A 20,505-nucleotide genomic window follows, 5' to 3' on the forward strand; every position below is an offset into this window, starting at 1 on the left:
CTGCTGCGGAGAGGAGGAGGAGAACGGCATCATGGGAGATTTACAGCCTCGAGGTCAGACAGTTGAATCGACTGATGTTCGACAGGCAGCAACAATAAATATAATAAACACATGTTTGGGTGGATGAGAGCAGCTGTTTACTGTGTTTGGAGAAAAGATGCAGAGTGATGCAGCAGGAGGAGAGAAGAGGCAGCAGGTTTTTATCTCTTTTAGTGTTTTAAAATCCACTAAACGCTCAAAGAGAAGCTGCTGTAGAGGACTGGACCTGCTGAGGTAAAGACCAGGGGTGTCAAACATAAGGCCCATGAGCCTGAACCGGCCGGCCAAGGAGTCTAATCCGGCCCACTGGATGAATATGCAGAGTATGATGCCAGTTTTCAGGAGTTAAAGGTAAACTGTGAGGAGTCTACTTCATTTAAAATGTTGCTTTCCACCCTCACTATGAAAACTATCTTTCCTTACTTCCTCCCTCCTTTCCTTCCTTCTTCCTTATTCCCTCCTTTCCTTCCTTCTTCATTTCTTTCCTTCTTCCTCCCTCCTTTCCTTCCTTCTTCCTTCCTTCCTCCTTTCCTTCCGTCTTCCTTCCTCCCTTCCTTCCTCGCTCCTTTCCTTCCGTCTTCCTTCCCCCTCCTTTCCTTCCTTCTTCCTCCCTTCCTCCCTCCCATATTCCTTCCTCCCTCCTTTCCTTCCTTCTTCCTTCTTCCCTCCTTCTTCCTTCCGTCTTCCTTCCTCCCTCCTTTCCTTCCTTCTTTCCTTCCTTCTTTCCTTCCTCCCTCCCTCCTTTCCACCGTTCCTTCTTCCTCTTTTCTTTCCTTCCTTCCTCCTTTCCTTCCTTCTTCCCTCCTTTCCTTCCTTCTTTCCTTACTTCCTCCCTTCCTTCTTCCTCCTTTCCTTCCTTCTTCCTCCCTTCCTTCCTTGACTCGAGGACAACAGGAGGGTTAAATGAAATCATCTCGTTACATCCTCTTCTTCTGCAGCAGTTTAATGCTCTCTAACAGAGAGAATACAAATGTTTACCTTAAAGAAGCAACTCCTAACATTAGACAGTGGATGGATTCACACATTTAATGGCCTTTCCTTTTGCTATTTCCTCTTTCTTTTGACATGAACAGACATTGACGTGTCCTTCATGCACTGTGGGTCGACTGTTCCCTACAAGCTCAAACCAGAGTAACGAGCAGGAGCAACCGGATGTAACATGACGAGGACATCACACACAAGCTCTTCATATAATAACATCCACTCTGTGTTTACCTTGAGCTGCACCAGGTGGACGTCCACGTGTCTGTTGTCGCTGTCTTGTCCCACCGAGTGTGTGAGCTGTGTGACTCGGTCGCTGGTCGCTCGCAGCCACGTCTCGATCTCCGGCAGGTGGAGGACGACCTTCCAGTCGGCTCCGGTGTGAAGAGGCGGAGGTTTGTTTGACCTGAAACGGAACATGAGAGGGATGTAAAGACTTTATTATAAGTATAAAACACGACAAACTGTACACACACACACACACACACACACACACACACACACCTCACTGTTTTAGAGATTTAGTTTAATTAACCTTCGTGTCGTCCTCCCGGGTCAAATTGACCCCGTCTGTTTTGACTGTTCCTTCTTTCCTTCCTTCCTTCTGTCTGTCCTTCCTCCCTCCCTCCTTCTCTCTTTCTTTCCTTCTTTCCTTCCTTCGTCCATCCCCCTTTCTTCTGTCCTTCCTTCCTCCCTCCCTCCTTATTTCCTTCCCTTCTTTCTTCCTTCCTTCTTTCTTCCCCCCTCCCTTCCTTATTTCCTCTGTCCTTCTTTCCTTCCTCTTTTCCTTTCTCCCTCCCTTCCTCCTTCTCTCTTTCTTCCCTCCTCCCTCCTTTCCTTCTTTCCTTCTTTCCTCCATCTCCCTTTCTTCTGTCCTTCCTTCCTCCCTCCCTCCTTATTTCCTTCCCTTCTTTCTTCCTTCCTTCCTTCTTCCCCCCTCCCTTCCTTATTTCCTCTGTCCTTCTTTCCTTCCTCTTTTCCTTTCTCCCTCCCTTCCTCCTTCTCTCTTTCTTCCCTCCTCCCTCCTTTCCTTCTTTCCTTCCTTCCTTCCTCCCTCCCTCCCTCATTTCTTCTTCCTCCCTTCCTTCCTTGACACAAGGACAACAGGAGGGTTAAGGCACCCTGAAATCATTATTATATATTATATGTAGGGGTGTGACGATACACTCAGCCCCGAAAACTTCAATTAGGAAATATATGACTGTTCTTTTTTTAAAAAATGGAAATAATCCAGGTGCCTTTTTAAATGCTTTAACTAATCATTTTGTAATGAATCACTTCACTTTTACTTTCTTAGTATGAATTATCATATGCAGCACTGTAAAAGGTTTCTCCATATAGATAGAAATGTTATGTTTCCAGCTTCTGAAGTGTGAAGATTTGCTGCTTCTCCTCTTCATATATGACAGGATATTGAATATTTTAACATTTTTAGACTATTACCAAGGTCTCTGAGGAACTGTTAATGCCATTTTTTCACTATTTTTTACAAAGCGCAAACGATTAACTGACTTATTAAGCAATAAATCAGCAGATTGATTAATAATTAAAACAATCATTAGCTGCAGCTCTGAAGAGAAGCATCAACTTATCAGCTCATGAAGACGAAGCCCTCGTTTAGACTATAGGAACAAATTAACCCTCCTGTTGTCCTCGAGTCAAGGAAGGAAGGGAGGAAGGGACGGAGGAAGGAAGGAAAGGAGGGAGGAAGGATGGAAGGGAGGAAGAAGGAAGGAAAGGAGGGAGGAAGGATGGAAGGGAGGAAGAAGGAAGGAAAGGAGGAAGGAAGGATGGAAGAGAGGGAGGCAGGAAGGAAGGAAAGGAGGGAAGAAGGAAGGAAGGAAGGAAGGGAGGAAGGAGGGATGGAAAGAAGGAGGGAGGGAGGAAAGAAGGAGGGAGGGAGGAAAGAAGGAAGGACAGAAGGAAGGAAGGAAGGAAGGAAGAAAGGAAGGAAGGAAAGGAAGGAGGGAAGAAGGGAGGAAAGGAAGAAAGGGGGATGGAGGAAGGAAAGAAGGGAGGGAGGAAAGAAGGAACAGTCAAAACAGACGGGGTCAAACACGAAGGTAACAGCTGATTGGTTACCTGTAGGAAGGGTCTCGCCCCAGCAGGGGACCCGGCAAGGACTCTGCGTCATGTGACTGATGCTCCTGGTCCAGGGTGAGAGTAGGGGTGGGGTTGGTGGCGGCTGTGGCGGAGGGGGAGGGGGAGGCGTCGAGGTCAAGGGTCGGAGTGACGGAGGTGACCATCGGAGAGAGAGGCTCGGGAGCCACGGGCGAGAGAGCTAAGACGCTCATGGTGAGAGAGAGAGAGAGAGAGTGAGAGAAAGAGAGATGGAGAGATGGAGAGAGAGAAGTGCAGGTTTCTAACGTCAGTGGACGAGCTTCATGGGAGTGAACTGGAGAGAGAAAGAAAGAGAGAGAGAGATTTTTAGATTTACATTACATTTTATTAGTTTACACATATATAAATCAGGCGGGGAGTTCTGGTCCTCTGAAATGATGCCAACGCGGAAGTAACTTAAAACTGCATTCTATCAAAAGGCCACCAGGGGGCGACCGTTTTGGTGTGAAAAGGACTTCCGTCTCTATACAAGTCAATGGAGAATTCACCAACTTCTCACTTGATTTCTAACCTCAGTAAACGTTTTCAAAATGTGTTTATGGTCTCAATCGCTAGTTTAAAGCCTTCTTCAATGCAGTATGATGTTCATTTGGGACATTTTGGCCTCCCTGATTTTATATGTGACGATAAAGCAGGGTATGCATTAGGGCGTGGCTACGTGGTGATTGACAGGTTGATTGGTTCACAGGTTCAGGAGGGCGCCTCATGCTCCTCCTGATGCCCATATAAGTACAATCCGTGTTTTTATTTTTCCCAGCATGCACCTGAAATTTTCAAGATGGCGCTGCTCAGATCCGAAACTATTGGCCTCCGAGCAGCAGTCCACAAACCAATGGGTGACGTCACGGATGTTACATCCATTATATATACAGTCTATGATATATACACATAACACTGATACTAGAGCTGGGCGATGTGGACAAAATCAAATATCACGATATTTTAGACCAAATACCTTGATATTGATATTACAACAATATTATAGAGATGAATGTCGATGCTTTCACAAAAAAATTAAACAATGAAACAATGAAAAGTGGGTAAAAGGTAAATAATAGATAAGCTAGAACAGTTTGGTAAGTTCAGACAATTATATATTTTACTGTAAAGCAGCATTTAAAACCAGGAAAACACAACTCTGATGACATTTGTGATCATTAGGAGCAATGACAGAGATATTATATGAACGAGGTCCTCACAAGTATACAAACTACACAGCAGTTTGTATATTATAAGTTAATTATCTGATCTGCAGGAAAGAAGAGCTGGAAATCAATAAGCTGGAGGACAAACTGCTGCTGCTGCTGCTTTTATATGAGGATGATATAGTGTTTTTCAGGCTGTAGACACACACACACACACACACACACACACACACACACACACACACACACACACACACACACACACACACACACACACACACACACACACACACACACACACACACACACACACACACACACACACACACACACACACACACACACACACACACACTGTCCTACATCCGAGAACAAAGGCTCAAACACACAATCAGAAAAGGGGAAACTGAGGTCACATATGCTCATTTGGGAGGTTTCTTATCTAGAGAAGGAGTTAACATTTTATTATTATTACTACTTATTATTATTATCATTATCTATAATTGTTCGGTCAACAAAATGTCACGCAATATTTTTAAAAACAAACTATAAATCAGTATTTCTCAGAGCTTGAAGTGAAATGTTATTTAAATACTGTATTTATTTTTTTATATCATATTTGACACATCTGGAAGTTTTTGCATGTGAATACTATGTTGTTTAAAGCTCTTATAGGTTCTGCATAAAGCTCATATTACCACGTACTAAACCTTTTATGTATGATGATGATACATAATGCATGAAATGACCGATGTACAAATAAATGAGCTTCTATACCTGCTGCATCTCATTTGATACTAGCATTTTAAACAGGAATTAATATAATAAAATAAACTAGGAAATAGTTATCTGTGCACTGCATGACAGCTCTTTAAAACTTATGTATAAAATATGATTCATTTGGCATTATAGGGTTAAAGTTGTGAGATAACAGCCTTATAACTGTCGCACATTGTGGTTTCCTTGCTTCAATAAATCATCTTTGACTGAGAACAAACATCAGCCGACAGCCAAGTTTCATTTTGACTTTTTTTGGCTTCGGTTCATTTCTTACAGCATCAACATTCATGAAGTCACAGCTGATCCTTTCAAGTTTTATCAAAGTTGAACCGAATCCAAAACAAAACCTCAACCCTGGTTATTATCATACATGAATTCCCCTCAGATGAGAATCAATAAAGTTTTATCTTTAAAAAAACAAACAAACAGTGAAGTTGGTGTATGAACACGTCAGAGAGCTTCGTTACTGTGGAAACACACACACACTCACACACACACACACACACACACACACACACACACACACACACACACACACACACACACACACAGAGACACACACGCACACACAGAGACACACACACACACACAGAGACACACACGCACACACAGAGACACACACACACAGACACAACAGACACACACATACACACACACACAGACACAACAGACACACACACACACGCACACACACACACACACGCACACACACACACACACACGCACAACAGACACACACACGGACACACAACAGGCACACACACACGCACACACACGCACGCACGCACACACACACACGACACACACACAAACACACACACACAACAGACACACACACACACAAACACACACAAACACACACACACAACAGACACACACACACACATACACGCACACACACAGAACAGACACACATACACACACACAACAGACACACACACACACAAACACAACAGACACACACACACAAACACACACAACAGACACACACCCACACACATGCACACACACACACAACAGAAACAAGCACACACACACACACACAACAGACACACACACTCACACACACACAACAGACACACACACATACACAACAGACACACACACACGCACACACACACACACACAACAGACACACGCACACACACGCGCGCGCACACACACAGGCACACACGCGCACACACACACACACACAACAGACACACACACACACACACACACACACAACAGACACACACACACACACAAACACAACAGACACACACACACACACACACACACACACACACACAGAGCCATAAATCCTACTGTGACCTTTCACACAGCTGATTAAACTATGAAACAGCTGTTTCGATATCACACACAGACACAGATAAGAAAAAACACAATGAGACAGATCGAAAGTTCATCAGGTAAAAAATTAAACTCCTAAAAAGGAAAAACACTCAGAAATAAAGCTCAGATCTTAAAATATAAATCCTCCTTTTTTATCAACACAGCTGCTGTTTTCACACTTCATCATGTCGGGTTTTAATCAGCGCTGCAGAGATCATGAGGCCAACTTTCTACTGCATGCAGCGCTCTGTGTTAATCAGGTTTAATATTTTACTAAAACATCATAAAAAAGACAAACATGCTCTTTATATCACTGAGGAGTTACAGTTAGATGTCACAGTGTCATAGTCAGATCAGCAGCGTCTGATGAGGAGGATACAGAGGAACCACAAAGAGAAAAAAAGTATATTTTGTGCATTTTAATTCAAAATTGTGTGAGCTTGAATTAAGATACGTGAATATAATTTGGGTTTTGGATTTCATCATAAAAGCTGTGATGCTCCTGCTGATGTCATCAAGCTCATAAAACTCAGCTGCAGGATTCAGGAGTCAAAACAAACCTGAAGTTAATAATTAGCTGTTTTACTCACTTTTTATTTAACATGCACTCAAGAGCACTAATATACAATATTAAGATAGATAGATGCTTTATTGATACCTTCACAGGAAATTGCTAAGTTTACAGCAGCTACATCCACAATTAACCCTTTATATACTGTTCATATTCTGACTCATAATTAGTCTCTACACCAATTCCCTCCGTCAGTAATTAATACATATTTGTATATTTATAAAATAACTGAAAAATATCCATCTAAACATAAATGCAATTTTGAAAGAAACAAGTCTGACATTTGGAGGTTCTCCATTAAATTAGATTGGAGGACTGAGAGTTAGGGTTTATATTAATATTAGTCTTCTGTTTGATTAATAATATGGGGGAAAAAAGACATTAACAATCACTATTTTATGGTCCAGAAGAACAATGTATAGAATATTACGAACATAACATGTTGGAAGATGATTTTTTTTACTAAACTCCGGTCAAATTTGTACATGTGTATATATAAAAACGTGTATCAGCTATAAAAAGATAACTTTTTTTTTCCATTTTTGTATACATTGGGTCACATTAGAAGGTAACTTAAAACTGCATTCTATCAAAAGGCCACCAGGGGGCGACCGTTTTGGTGTCAAAAGGACTTCCGTCTCTATACAAGTCAATGGAGAATTCACCAACTTCTCACTTGATTTCTAACCTCAGTAAACGTTTTCAAAATGTGTTTATGGTCTCAATCGCTAGTTTAAAGCCTTCTTCAATGCAGTATGATGTTCATTTGGGACATTTTGGCCTCCCTGATTTTATATGTGACGATAAAGCAGGGTATGCATTAGGGCGTGGCTACGTCGTGATTGACAGGTTGATTGGTTCACAGGTTCAGGAGGGCGCCTCATGCTCCTCCTGATGCCCATATAAGTAGAATCCCTGTTTTTATTTTTCCCAGCATGCACCTGAAATTATCAAGATGGCGCTGCTCAGATCCGATACTATTGGCCTCCGAGCAGCAGTCCACCAACCAATGGGTGACGTCATGGATGTTACGTCCATTTCTTATATACAGTCTATGATATAAACGCCATGTGTAATAGCTGGACTGTGATTTAAATCTGTGCTGTTTAGAGGGATTAATTGACTCCCATCACGCTGTCATATTGTCATATTCAGGGATCAAAATCAATATCCTTTTAATCCCATCCATTCATCTTCCATGACAAAACCTTGGCTCCTACGTTTCCCACAGTGCAACTTGACTCCATTTATGCACCGATACAGATTTATGTGTGTTATTCTAGTCGGGTCACTAGACAAAACTAATAGTCTGTGTGACATCACTTGAGGCAGTTTATCAGACTTTGTGCAGCTTCACATGGAACAACAAAAGGGTTTTTTCCCACATGGACAATAGTCTGAAACCTATAAACAAACTTTAAATGGGTAAAATGTGTAGAAGTTCCCTTTAACTTTACTGTTTCCTATCACTAAAGGTCTCAGATAAGATAAGGTAAGATTAACTTTATTGTCCCGAAGGAAAATTTGTCTTGGGCTAAAAGTGCCGAATACACAGCAGCACACTTTGTTGACTCAACATCCTGAGAAAGGAGAATGTATCATCCATAATTAATCCTATATTAGATATTTGTAGGAGCACACCTGTACGACTGCAGGGTTATCTATTATAACAGTGTCATGGTTAGTATTTTTAATATAATAGTGAAATAAAGACACCTGGTTCATTCCCATAGTGAATGATTATATAACTTGATTAATATTATATTGATAATATCTGAACAGATGGGAACAGTTGATATTGTATAGTTTAAGGATTCACAGTGACACAGCTATCAGTGTGACCATGCATGATGTTTACTGACACATACGAGCAATGAATCTAATGTTCATGTATGATATATTCTCTCTTTCTCTCTCTGTGCTGGCATATGTGAGGCTACAGTCTATGTTAAAGGTCTCTTGTATAAGCTAACAGGACAGAAGCCTTTTAAAACTGATAAATAATGAATGGAAAACACAGATTTCTGTAAAGAGAAAGAGAGAAAACCTTCCTCACTCCTCCTCACACAGTTTAATCTTGTTCCTCCTCCTGTAACATCCTCTCTCCCTCTCTCTCTCTCTCTGCAGCTCTTCTGACTCTTGTCATTCTCCATCTCTACAAACTCTTTCTTCCTTTTATCCACGCACAACCTCCTTTCAGCCATCTTTTGTCTCCCTGCCTCTCCTTCACTCATGCATCTGTCTGTTCATTTCATTTATGCCTTTATGGTTTATGGTTTGATCCCATCGTATCACTGGTCATCGCTCGTGATCCCACCAGATGCACCTCAACGTGTTCCCAGAAGCAGCTCAACACTCTGCTAAACATACAGGCTATTTTTGACTAAACTGATGTTATGTAAGTGGGCTAAAACTAAAGTTACATATGCAAACTTGGCCTTAGATGGGATTTAGAGACGAGGACTGAACTTTAGCTTTGGGCCTCAGGTGTTGGAGAGATTTCTGCATCCTGACATGCACCTTTCTCTGTGAGCAAAAGCTTCAGGCATGAGTTGGACTGTATTCAAATGAGATTTAATAAGACAATTCTCTCTTTCTCTCACTGACTCTCCAGCAATCATCTGCATTGATGCATGTGTTGCAAGCAGATATGCAAAGTCCTCTGGGAAACAGGACGATAAACTAACTATAAAATGGTGTATAAAGATTAGACAGATAAACTAGCCGCCAGTAATGGATTTAAAATGAAGCCAAAACTGGAGCAGTTATTCAGGGAAGCCTGTCCAATATAGAAACATTCTGACAAAGTTGTGACGTAGTTAAAAACCTACAACGTTCCCCCACAACTCTTCAGACCATCACTATCAAACATCTGCTTGGGGAGCTCTTTCATACCATCAACCATCAGACTGTACAACACCACAGCTCCCAGTATGTCCCACTCCCACTAATAAGACTATGGATATCCCTACTGTTTAATCGCAGGAACATTGCAGATTATTTTAGAAATTGTTTATTGTATGTTCATAAAAAGCAGGAGTGTACTGCTACTATACCTGCAGATAATCAGCTAATAGGCTATAATGGCAAATGGACTGTACTTATATAGTGCTTTTCCTGTTATGACGACTCAAAGCTCTTTTACACTACATCTCATTCACCCATTCACACACATTCATACACTGATGGCAGGAGGTTCATCAGGAGGAAACTAACCATTCATACACATTCATACACCGTTGGCGCAACAATGGGAACAATTTGGGGTTAAGTATCTTTCCCAAGAACACATCGACAAGTGGACTTTAGGAGCCAGGAATCGAACCGCCAATTTTCCAATTGGTGGACGACCCACTCTACCTCCTGAGCCGCAGCTGCCCCTTTTTGTTGTTTTGTGGTCTGTTGCCACATTTGTTATTTTTCATGTGTGAGAAGCTCTTGCCAAAGTGAGTCTATCAATTTGTCTTTAAAGAAGGAATAATATTAACAATAACCAAAATATACCCTTCAATGTCTGGTTGGGTTCAGGCAGGTATAACAAGGTTGGGTCTTGGTTTTACTCTATCTGTCTATTCAAGACCCACAAATCTAAAATAACTGAATACTTCAAGTTAGAAAACAAAGCAGCTGCTGCAGTTTATCTGTAATGCTGAGTGTTCAAGTATCGGTACAAAGGTAGATTGTACCAATACACAATTAAGGAGACTTATCAGAAACATTATCTGCATGGAATTAGCCCTTTGGCTCGTTATAGAGTCATTAAAACCACATTAAATGCCATAATGTACCATCAGCAGTTCAATACAATGACGACAACAACACACAACCAAATTATGGTAAAATCTCAGCTTTTGAAACTCATGCCAGAATTGGAGGACAGTTTCATAATTTTCTGTGCATGACGGACATAAGTGAGAAGGTACAGATTATTTAAATATGTATTGTATGTATGTTATAAATCTACAGTGCTCATCTGCTGTAATGAACCACACCTCCCATCAATTACTGTTCATGGTTCAACATTTACGGCCTGGTAATCATCTTGCTTACCACAATCACAAGAGATAAACAAAGAAATAAAAGTTTTACTTCCTTGTTGAAAGGAACATATCAAGGCTGATGATAAATGTTTAACTTGCACAGAGAGAGAAGACCTTCAGAAAACATTCTACAGTTGGAGCTGCGACAGACTGGTTCCAAGTCTTTCTACCTGCTGTGTTTGTAGCTTCACTTAAAGAGGAAATGGCTTCTTGGACACAAGTTAGTTATACTTGTCCGATCTGCTATGAAATCTTTCGAGATCCGGTCATCCTGCCATGCAGCCACAGTTTTTGTAAAGCCTGCTGGCAGCGGTGCTGGACAGAGGACCGAGCTCACCAGTGTCCAGTTTGCAGGACAAGATGTCTGCAAAGCGATCCACCTCGAAACTTGGCGCTAAAGGCTGTGTGTGAGGATTTCTTAGCAGAAAAAGCTCAGAGAGCTTCAGGAAGAGCTGAGCCTCTCTGTAGTCTGCATGCTGAGACATTTAAACTCTTCTGTTTGGATGATCAGCAGCCAGTGTGTTCTGTCTGTCTGTATTCAGAAATACACACCAACCACAGCATCAGACCCATCGACGAAGCTGCCCGGGATTATAAATATGGACTCCAGTACAGCCTGGAGGATTTGCGAGAGAAACTGGAGCTCTTTAATGATGTTAAAAGAAACTTTGATCAAACAGAAAAGGACATAGAACTCCAGAATACAGACACAGAGAGGCAGATTAAAGACACGTTTTCAAAGCTTCAACAGTTTCTACAGAGGGAAGAGAGGGTCAGGATGGCCGCACTGAGGGAGGAAAAGCAGAGGAAGAGTCAGGTGTTGAAGAGGAAGATTGAGGCTGTAAACACACAGATAGCAGCTCTTTCAGCCTCGGTCAGAGCCACAGAGGAGGCACTGCAAGCTGAAGATCTCCGTTTCCTACAAAACTACAAGACCACAGCTGAAAGAGTCCACCAACCCCTGTCTGATGTCCCAGAGCCAATCCCAGCTCTGTTAGATACGGACAAACACCTCAACAATCTGCCCTTTGTTGTCTTAGACAAGATAAAGGAGATGGTCACCTCCAATTCTGAGGTTCTGCAGCCAACATCAAATACTGAAGCCCTGTGGTACAGTTCAAGATGCCGAGACACATCTGACTATTACAATACATTCAGTAATGTATCCAGGAACAGGTTTAGTCTTGCTCTGCCAACAAGGACTGCAACTCGAGGGGATCTCTCCAACTTTGGGGGTTCTGAGCGAGGTACCCAACTACGCAGAGCTGTTTCAAACCAAAGACTAAATACTCTCTTTGTCAATCGTGAGCCAGCTCCAGGGCTCTTAAGGAATAAAACGAAGAGCTGTTGGTCTCTGGCAGGAACTTGAGCACAAACAACAAAACGAATAGAAAGCTGAAAACAATAATTGTCGTTGAAAATTGTATCTCTGCAATCGTTTATTCTCAGTTTCTCTTTAAAAATCAGCTAATTAAAAATTCAGCTGCTCAGAAATATAAAAAAGTAGTAAAAGAAATATAGAAACAATAATTATAGTATAAACTTCATAAAGGTAGGACTGTTGTGTTGTAGTGTATTAATGTGATCAGATAGAGTATTTCTTTATAAATGACCATGATGATCATTCTGCTCTTTTCAGCACTTTGTTAAATAACATGTCACTTTATTAAAAACCTAGATTTGATGTGAAAGAGACTAAATCTTTTTGGTGGTTTTAGAAAGGCTTATTATTGTGTGTGCTGTGATCATTTATGAGCTGACATGTTATAACCTCAAGATCAGGAAAGAATAAGTAAACTGTTGATGCTTTCAAGATGCAGCTTAAGACTCACGTTTATTCTCTGTCTTTTAACTGTGTTTTTATTTATCTGATTTCTTAAATTTGGTTTTTAAATGTATGTTTAAACTATGTTCTATTTTAATTTCACTCTTTTTTGTCATAACCATCTGCTATGCACATAAATGCCTTTATGCTTGTACATACATATAACTGTCTATATAAATCAGTTTGCTTTTTAATGTGCTATTTAAATAAAATAAACCTGAAAATTAAATGACTTCAGATTCACTGACTCAAATTTCATCATTATCATCATTAACAGTGGTTGGAGTTTGCTCAACCAGCTTATGGGTGCAATAGACTAAAATCAAACACTGCAGCTTTTATTTTAAGTGTAGCAGTCAACAGACTGCAGCAGCTGAACAGGGTTTGGAAAGTGGTTAGATTTATTTAACTCATTGTGCAAAAGTGAAAAGTTGTGAGGTTACCAACAAAAACCCAACAGTACTGGTGGTGCTGTATTGATAACATGGCTCCTACAGTTAAACATTAATACTAAATGCAAAAGGTTGTGATCTGACTGCTCAAAAACACATTTCATACATAACTCAGATTATAGACTAACAGGAACTTGTTATCACATCATATCTGTAACTAACCTGCCAACTGGGTGAATCCACTTTATAACTTTGTCCTGGTGCCAATAAAGCCAAATAAAATGACATCATCATTATCACTAAACACCACAGTGAGAAACCCATAAAACAAACCACACAGCTGCATAGATCAGCTGACAGCTCCATAATGTTCAGGTGAGATGTAGAAGGAAAAAACGAGAGCGATGTTTGGAATGAAACAAATGTAGATCTGTTAGTTTACAGTCCAGCCTTTGACACTGTTGGGTTTTATAATGCTTTAGCCAGTCGGGGAGTTCTGGTCCTCTGAAATGATGTGAACGCGGAAGTAACTTAAAACTGCATTCTATCAAAAGGCCACCAGGGGGCGACCGTTTTGGTGTCAAAAGGACTTCCGTCTCTATACAAGTCAATGGAGAATTCACCAACTTCTCACTTGATTTCTAACCTCAGTAAACGTTTTCAACATGTGTTTATGGTCTCAATCGCTAGTTTAAAGCCTTCTTCAATGCAGTATGATGTTCATTTGGGACATTTTGGCCTCCCTGATTTTATATGGTACGATAATGCAGGGTAGGCATTAGGGCGTGGCTACGTCGTGATTGACAGGTTGATTGGTTCACAGGTTCAGGAGGGCGCCTCATGCTCCTCCTGATGCCCATATAATTAGAATCCATGTTTTTATTTTTCCCAGCATGCACCTGAAATTTTCAAGATGGCGCTGCTCAGATCCGAAACTATTCGCTTCCAAGCAGCAGTCCACAAACCAATGGGTGACGTCACGGATGTTACGTCCATTTTATATACAGTCTATGGCTTTAGCACATACAAGCTTCATGAATATCATTCATAGAGCCAACCAGTGAAATCCAAACTGATTTGTGTATGTTTAATAGTCCTTATCGGCTTTATGATAGCAGTCTTGTGCTGATGAAGTGTTTGTTCAATATATTCTTGAAGGCATGAACACTACTCATTGTGATCTGTCCAACAATATCAGAGGGAAAGCTGTTCCATGTTGTTACAGCAGAGTGAAGAAAAGGCTCCTGTCGAGGTATTTGGTGTTAACCCTGCGGAATGACAAGGCATGGCCTGGTAGTAACCTACAGGTGTTTCCACCTGGGACATGAGCTGAGGGTAGCAGTGCTTTCAGGTCTGCTGGGCAGTTTGGGGAAGGGGGGGGGGGGGGGTGTATTTTATAAAGAATAGTTGTGGCAGCAGCTTGTCAATGCCATAGTCCTTTAGGGCAGAGTCTTCATCCACGCCAATGATGTGCAGTGCCCTTTTCTCGATGTTAAGTAGCTGCTTAAGAACTGTTTGTGAGGCATTCATTCAAGTGAGGCACACACTCATGACCTGGTTTTGTAGGCGGTATGGCATGTATGGCATGGAGGAAGATCCGCCCTTTACCCGAAAACCCCGTGATAAACCAGTTTGTTTCTCATGATTAAAAGACTAATAAATAGGGCACAGATTTATGTTCAGGTGAAACTTAAAACTCTCCACAACTGAAGCAGGACAAGAGTCAGCTGGTAATACAAGACAACCTCAACTCCAACCAGCTGCTGACTCCAGGAGATTTTCTTCTCTTCATTGAAACATTGGTTTATATCGGGAACTGTTGCCGTTGTGGACTTGTACAGACCTTTGAGACACAGCAAATAAATTAATTTTACTTGAGAGAGGAAGATTGGCTGGTTTCAGCTGTTTGAGCTACCTGCTGTGTAGCTGCTGTTTGATAAAACTTTTGAGAGAAAATGACTTTTCAGGCAGAAACAAATCTGTCCTGTCCTATCTGTCATGAAATATTTCAAGATCCGGTCATCCTTTCATGCAGCCACAGTTTTTGTAATGATTGCTTGCAGAGATGGTGGACTGAGAAACCAACTCGTGAGTGTCCAGTTTGTAAGAGAAGATCTTTCGGTCATGATCCACCTCAAAACTTGGCGCTAAAGAACCTGTGTGAGGATTTCTTAGCAGCGAGCACTCAGAGAGCGTCAGCAGGAGCCTCACCTCGTCGTAATCTGCATGCTAAGAAACTCAAACTTTTCTGTTTGGATGATCAGCAGCCAGTGTGTGTTGTCTCTCTGTATTCAGAAAAACACACCAACCACAGCGTCAGACCCATTGACGAAGCTGCACGGGATTATAAATACGGACTCCAGGACAGCCTGAAGACTTTGCGAGAGAAACTGGAGCTCTTTAATGATGTTAAAAGAAACTTTGAACAAACAGAACAGGACATTGAACTCCAGAATAGAGACACAGAGAGGCAGATTAAAGACACGTTTTCAAAGCTTCAACAGTTTCTACAGAAGGAAGAAAGGGTCAGGATGGCTGCACTGAGGGAGGAAAAGCAGAGTAAGAATTAGGTGTTGAAGAGGAAGATTGAGGCTGTAAACACATAGATAGCAGCTCTTACAGCCACAGTCAGAGCCACAGAGGAGGCACTGCAAGCTGAAGATCTCAGTTTCCTACAAAACTACAAGACCACAGCTGATAGAGCCTACCAACCCCCGCCTGATATCCCAGAGCCAATGCCAGCTCTGTTAGATACAGACAAACATCTCAACAACCTGCCCTCTGTCGTCTTAGACAAGATGAAGGAGATGGTCACCTCCAATTCTGAGGTTCCTCGGTCCCGTTCTAGATACCGAGCAGAGCTTTTTCAAACCAAAGACTAAATCTCTTTCGTGATCCTGAGCCAGCTCCAGTGTTCTTAAGGAAGAAACCGAAAAGTTATTGGCCAGGAACTTGAGCACAAACAATAATATGAGTAGAAAGCTGAATCAGCATCTCTCTAAAAATGTATGAAAACAATAATTGCCATTTGCTGAAAATTGTATCTCTGCAATCGTTCATTCTCAGTTTCTCTTTGAAAATCAGCATATTAAATATTCAGCTGCTCAGAAATATTTTAAAAAAACAGCAAATGTCTACAGCCTTCAAAATGAGCAAAAGAAATATAGAAACAATAATTACAGTATAAACTTCATAAAGGTAGGACTATTGTGTTGTAGTCCATTAATGTGATCAGATGGAGTATTTCTTTATAAATGACCATGATGATCATTCTGCTCTGTTCAGCACTTTGTTAAATCACATATCACTATTATTGTACTGATGCACTGATTGTTTGTCACTGATTGTAGAAATGTTCATTATCATGTGTGCTGTGATCATTTACATTGAGCTGAAATGTTATAACATCAAGATCAGGACAGAATAAAGTACATTTCTTCAGACTCACTGACTCTAATTCCATTATTATCATCAACAGACTAAAGGAGCTGACAGAGTTTGGAAAGCAAAAATTGGTGCTGCATTGATAACATGACTGTTGCAGTTAAAGATTTATACTAAAAGTAAATGGTTCTGATCAAAAAACCTTTCATGCATAGCTCTATTTGATCAGCTTATCTGTACGGACTTAAAGGAACTTGTTATCATTAATGCGATAAACCTGCCAAACTGGGTGGAACCACTTCATAACTCACGCCACTGAAGCCAAACAAGATGACAAAACCAAACACTATCAGAGCTGGTTTCATACATTGTTTGGCTATTAAAAGTACTTAACCAAAAACTCCATAGTGTTCAGGTGGGATGAAAGACAAAGCACTTTATCTAAATGTGGTGTATGAGTTTCTTTTTGGTGTATATTACTGAGTCATAGTGAGTCGATACTTGAAACACAGTGTGGGTCCATCATGAGAAATCCACCCTTTCCCCGAATCACCTGAGACCAACCAGGAAACAGTCTTGTGTTTATCTTGATCTTGATTAAAAGATTGATAAATAGGCAAAACTTCTCATAACTGAGAGAGAAGAGCTACCGGAGAACATAGTGGAGAGACTGGGAAAACTGGAATTTCAGGAGATTTATATTGCTCACAGTTGTGGGACTTTAAGACCTTTTATGTGATACAAAGATAAGCAATAATTTCATTTGGGAGTGGAAGATTGACTGGTTTACTTTTGTTTAATTTGGCAAATGGCTTCTCAGTTGGAGCGGAATTATTCCTGTCCTGTCTGCCATGAAATCTTTCAAGATCCAGTCATCCTTTTATGCAGCCATAGTTTTTGTAAAGCCTGCTTACAGAGGTGCTGGACAGACAAACCAACTCGTGAGTGTCCAGTTTGTCAGAGAATATTTTTACATCGTTATCCACCTCAAAACTTGGCACTAAAGAACCTGTGTGAGGCTTTTTTAGCAGAAAGAGCTCAGAGAGCCTCAGCTGAGCATCGCTGTAGTCTGCATGCTGAGACACTCAGACTCTTCTGTTTGGATGATCAGCAGCCAGTTTGTTCTGTCTGTGAAAATTCAGGAAAACACACCAACCACAGCATCAAACCCATCGACGAAGCTGCACGGGATTATAAATGCGGAATCCAAGAGTTCCTGGACCATTTGCGAGAGAAACTGGAGCTTTTTAATGACATTAAAAGAAACTTTGATCAAACAGAAAAGGACATTGAACTCCAGAATAAAGACACAGAGAGGCAGATTAAAGACGTGTTTTCAAAGCTTCAACAGTTTCTACAGAAGGAAGAGAGGGTCAGGATGGCTGCACTGAGGGAGGAAAAGCAGAGGAAGAGTCAGGTGTTGAAGAGGAAGATTGAGGCTGTAAACACAGAGATAGCAGCTCTTACAGCCACAGTCAGAGCCACAGAGGAGGCACTGCAAGCTGAAGATCTCAGTTTCCTTCAAAACTACAAGACCACAGCTGATAGAGCCTACCAACCCCCGCCTGATATCCCAGAGCCAATGCCAGCTCTGTTAGATACGGACAAACATCTCAACAATCTGCCCTCTGTCGTCTTAGACAAGATGAAGGAGATGGTCACCTCCAATTCTGAGGTTCTTCGGTCCCGTTCTAGATACCGAGCAGAGCTTTTTCAAACCAAAGACTAAATCTCTTTCGGGATCCTGAGCCAGCTCCAGTGTTCTTAAGGAAGAAACCGAAAAGTTATTGGCCAGGAACTTGAGCACAAACAATAATATGAGTAGAAAGCTGAATCAGCGTCTCTCTAAAAATGTATGAAAACAATAATTGCCATTTGCTGAAAATTGTATCTCTGCAATCGTTCATTCTCAGTTTCTCTTTGAAAATCAGCATATTAAATATTCAGCTGCTCAGAAATATAAAAAAACAGCAAATGTCTACAGCCTTCAAAACGAGTAAAATAAATATAGACAATAATTACAGTATAAACTTCATAAAGGTAGGACTGTTGTGTTGTAGTCCATTAATGTGATCAGATATTTCTTTATAAATGATCATGATGATCATTCTGCTTTGTTCAATACTTTATTAAATCACATATCACTATTATTGTACTGATGTACTGATTGTTTGTCACTGATTGTAGAAATGTTCATTATCATGTGTGCTGTGATCATTTACATAATGCTGACATGTTACTGTATAACATCAAGATCAGGAAAGAATAAAGTACATTTCTTCAGACTCACTGACTCTAATTCCATTATTATCATCAACAGACTAAAGGAGCTGACAGAGTTTGGAAAGCGAAAATTGGTGCTGCATTGATAACATGACTGTTGCAGTTAAACATTAATACTAAAAGTAAATGGTTCTGATCAAAAAACCTTTCATGCATAGCTCTATTTGATCAACTTATCTGTAAGGACTTAAAGGAACTTGTTATATCGGTGATTAACCTGCCAAACTGGGTGGAACCACTTCATAACTCATGGCACTGAAGCCAAACAAGACAAGTTAAAAGGAATATTTGCTTCTCAATCTGAGGTATATTATGTCTGTGGCTGCTTGTTTAACCCTTTACATACTGTTCATATTCAGAGAGGCAGATTAAAGACGTGTTTTCAAAGCTTCAACAGTTTCTACAAAAGGAAGAGAAGGGTCAGGATTGATAAACTGAGGAAGGAATAGCAGCAGAAGAGTCAGGTGTTGAGGAGGAAGATTGAGGCTGTAAACACAGACATTGCAGCTTTTTCAGCCACAGTCAGAGCCACAGAGGAGGCACTGAAAGCTGAAGATCTCAGTTTCCTACAAAACTACAAGACCACAGCTGATAGAGTACCTTACCTGAAAAAAACAAGACATCTGTACTCTTAGACAAGATGAAAGAGGAGATGGTCCCCTCCAATTCTGAGGTTCTGCAGCCAACAACAAATACTGACCCCCTGCGGTACCATGTGAGATACCGAGAGACATTTGACTACAATACACCCTAAACTTTGTCCAGGGTGAGGTTTAGTTTTCCTTCACCAAGGAATGAAAATCCAGGACTAAACCTTGGGGGTTATAAGCAAGATATCCCATGTCCCAGGGTTTCAACCCAAAGAATAAATCCTGTTCTTCCAAGTCCTTGGCCAGATCCAATGTTCCTAACAGAAAATAGGATTATCGGATTTGAAACTTGAGAAAACTTCAGCAGCTTCAAAGAGTAACTGTAAAAGGTTGGCTGCAATGAAGCATGTGCAGTTTGTCCAATGGATGATTTGTTTAATCAGATATATAGTAGGGCTGTCACTTCTCATTTAAACACTTGTTCAAACATGGGGTGATAAGGTCATATTCAAGCTGTAATGACCTGTTTGTAATGTAGGCTGCAGTCTGGGAATCAGTTACCAGTCCTACCTTTTAAAGAAGTTTTCCTTATGATCCAGCAGGGGGCGCTCTAAAATTAAATGAGCTTTACCTGTTGCTTGCTCTATTGACCTTTCAGTAAACTAATCTAATGTTAATGTAGTGTTGTTTTTTCTACATCAAAACATCTGAGAAAGCGGGTGTGGAACTATTTTAGGTTTCAAGTATCGGTATGACGTTGAGTTTGAAAGCTAAAACTAATTCTGACTGTAAACATCACGTGAACAGTTTAAGAATATAAGCCCCTTGGTGCATTATTATTATTACCAAATGAGATGCCATAATTTACCAATGGTGCAGCAGAAATGTGCTGTATGTTATAAATCTACAGTACTGAAACACATCTCACATCTATTACAGTTCATGGTTCATCATGTATGGCCTGGTAATGATCTCTGACCACAATCACAAGTAATAAAAGTGTTTCTTCCTTGTTGAAA

This window comes from Scomber scombrus, chromosome 19, assembly GCF_963691925.1.
Source record: "Scomber scombrus chromosome 19, fScoSco1.1, whole genome shotgun sequence".
In the NCBI taxonomy this organism is placed as follows: Eukaryota; Metazoa; Chordata; class Actinopteri; order Scombriformes; family Scombridae; genus Scomber; species Scomber scombrus.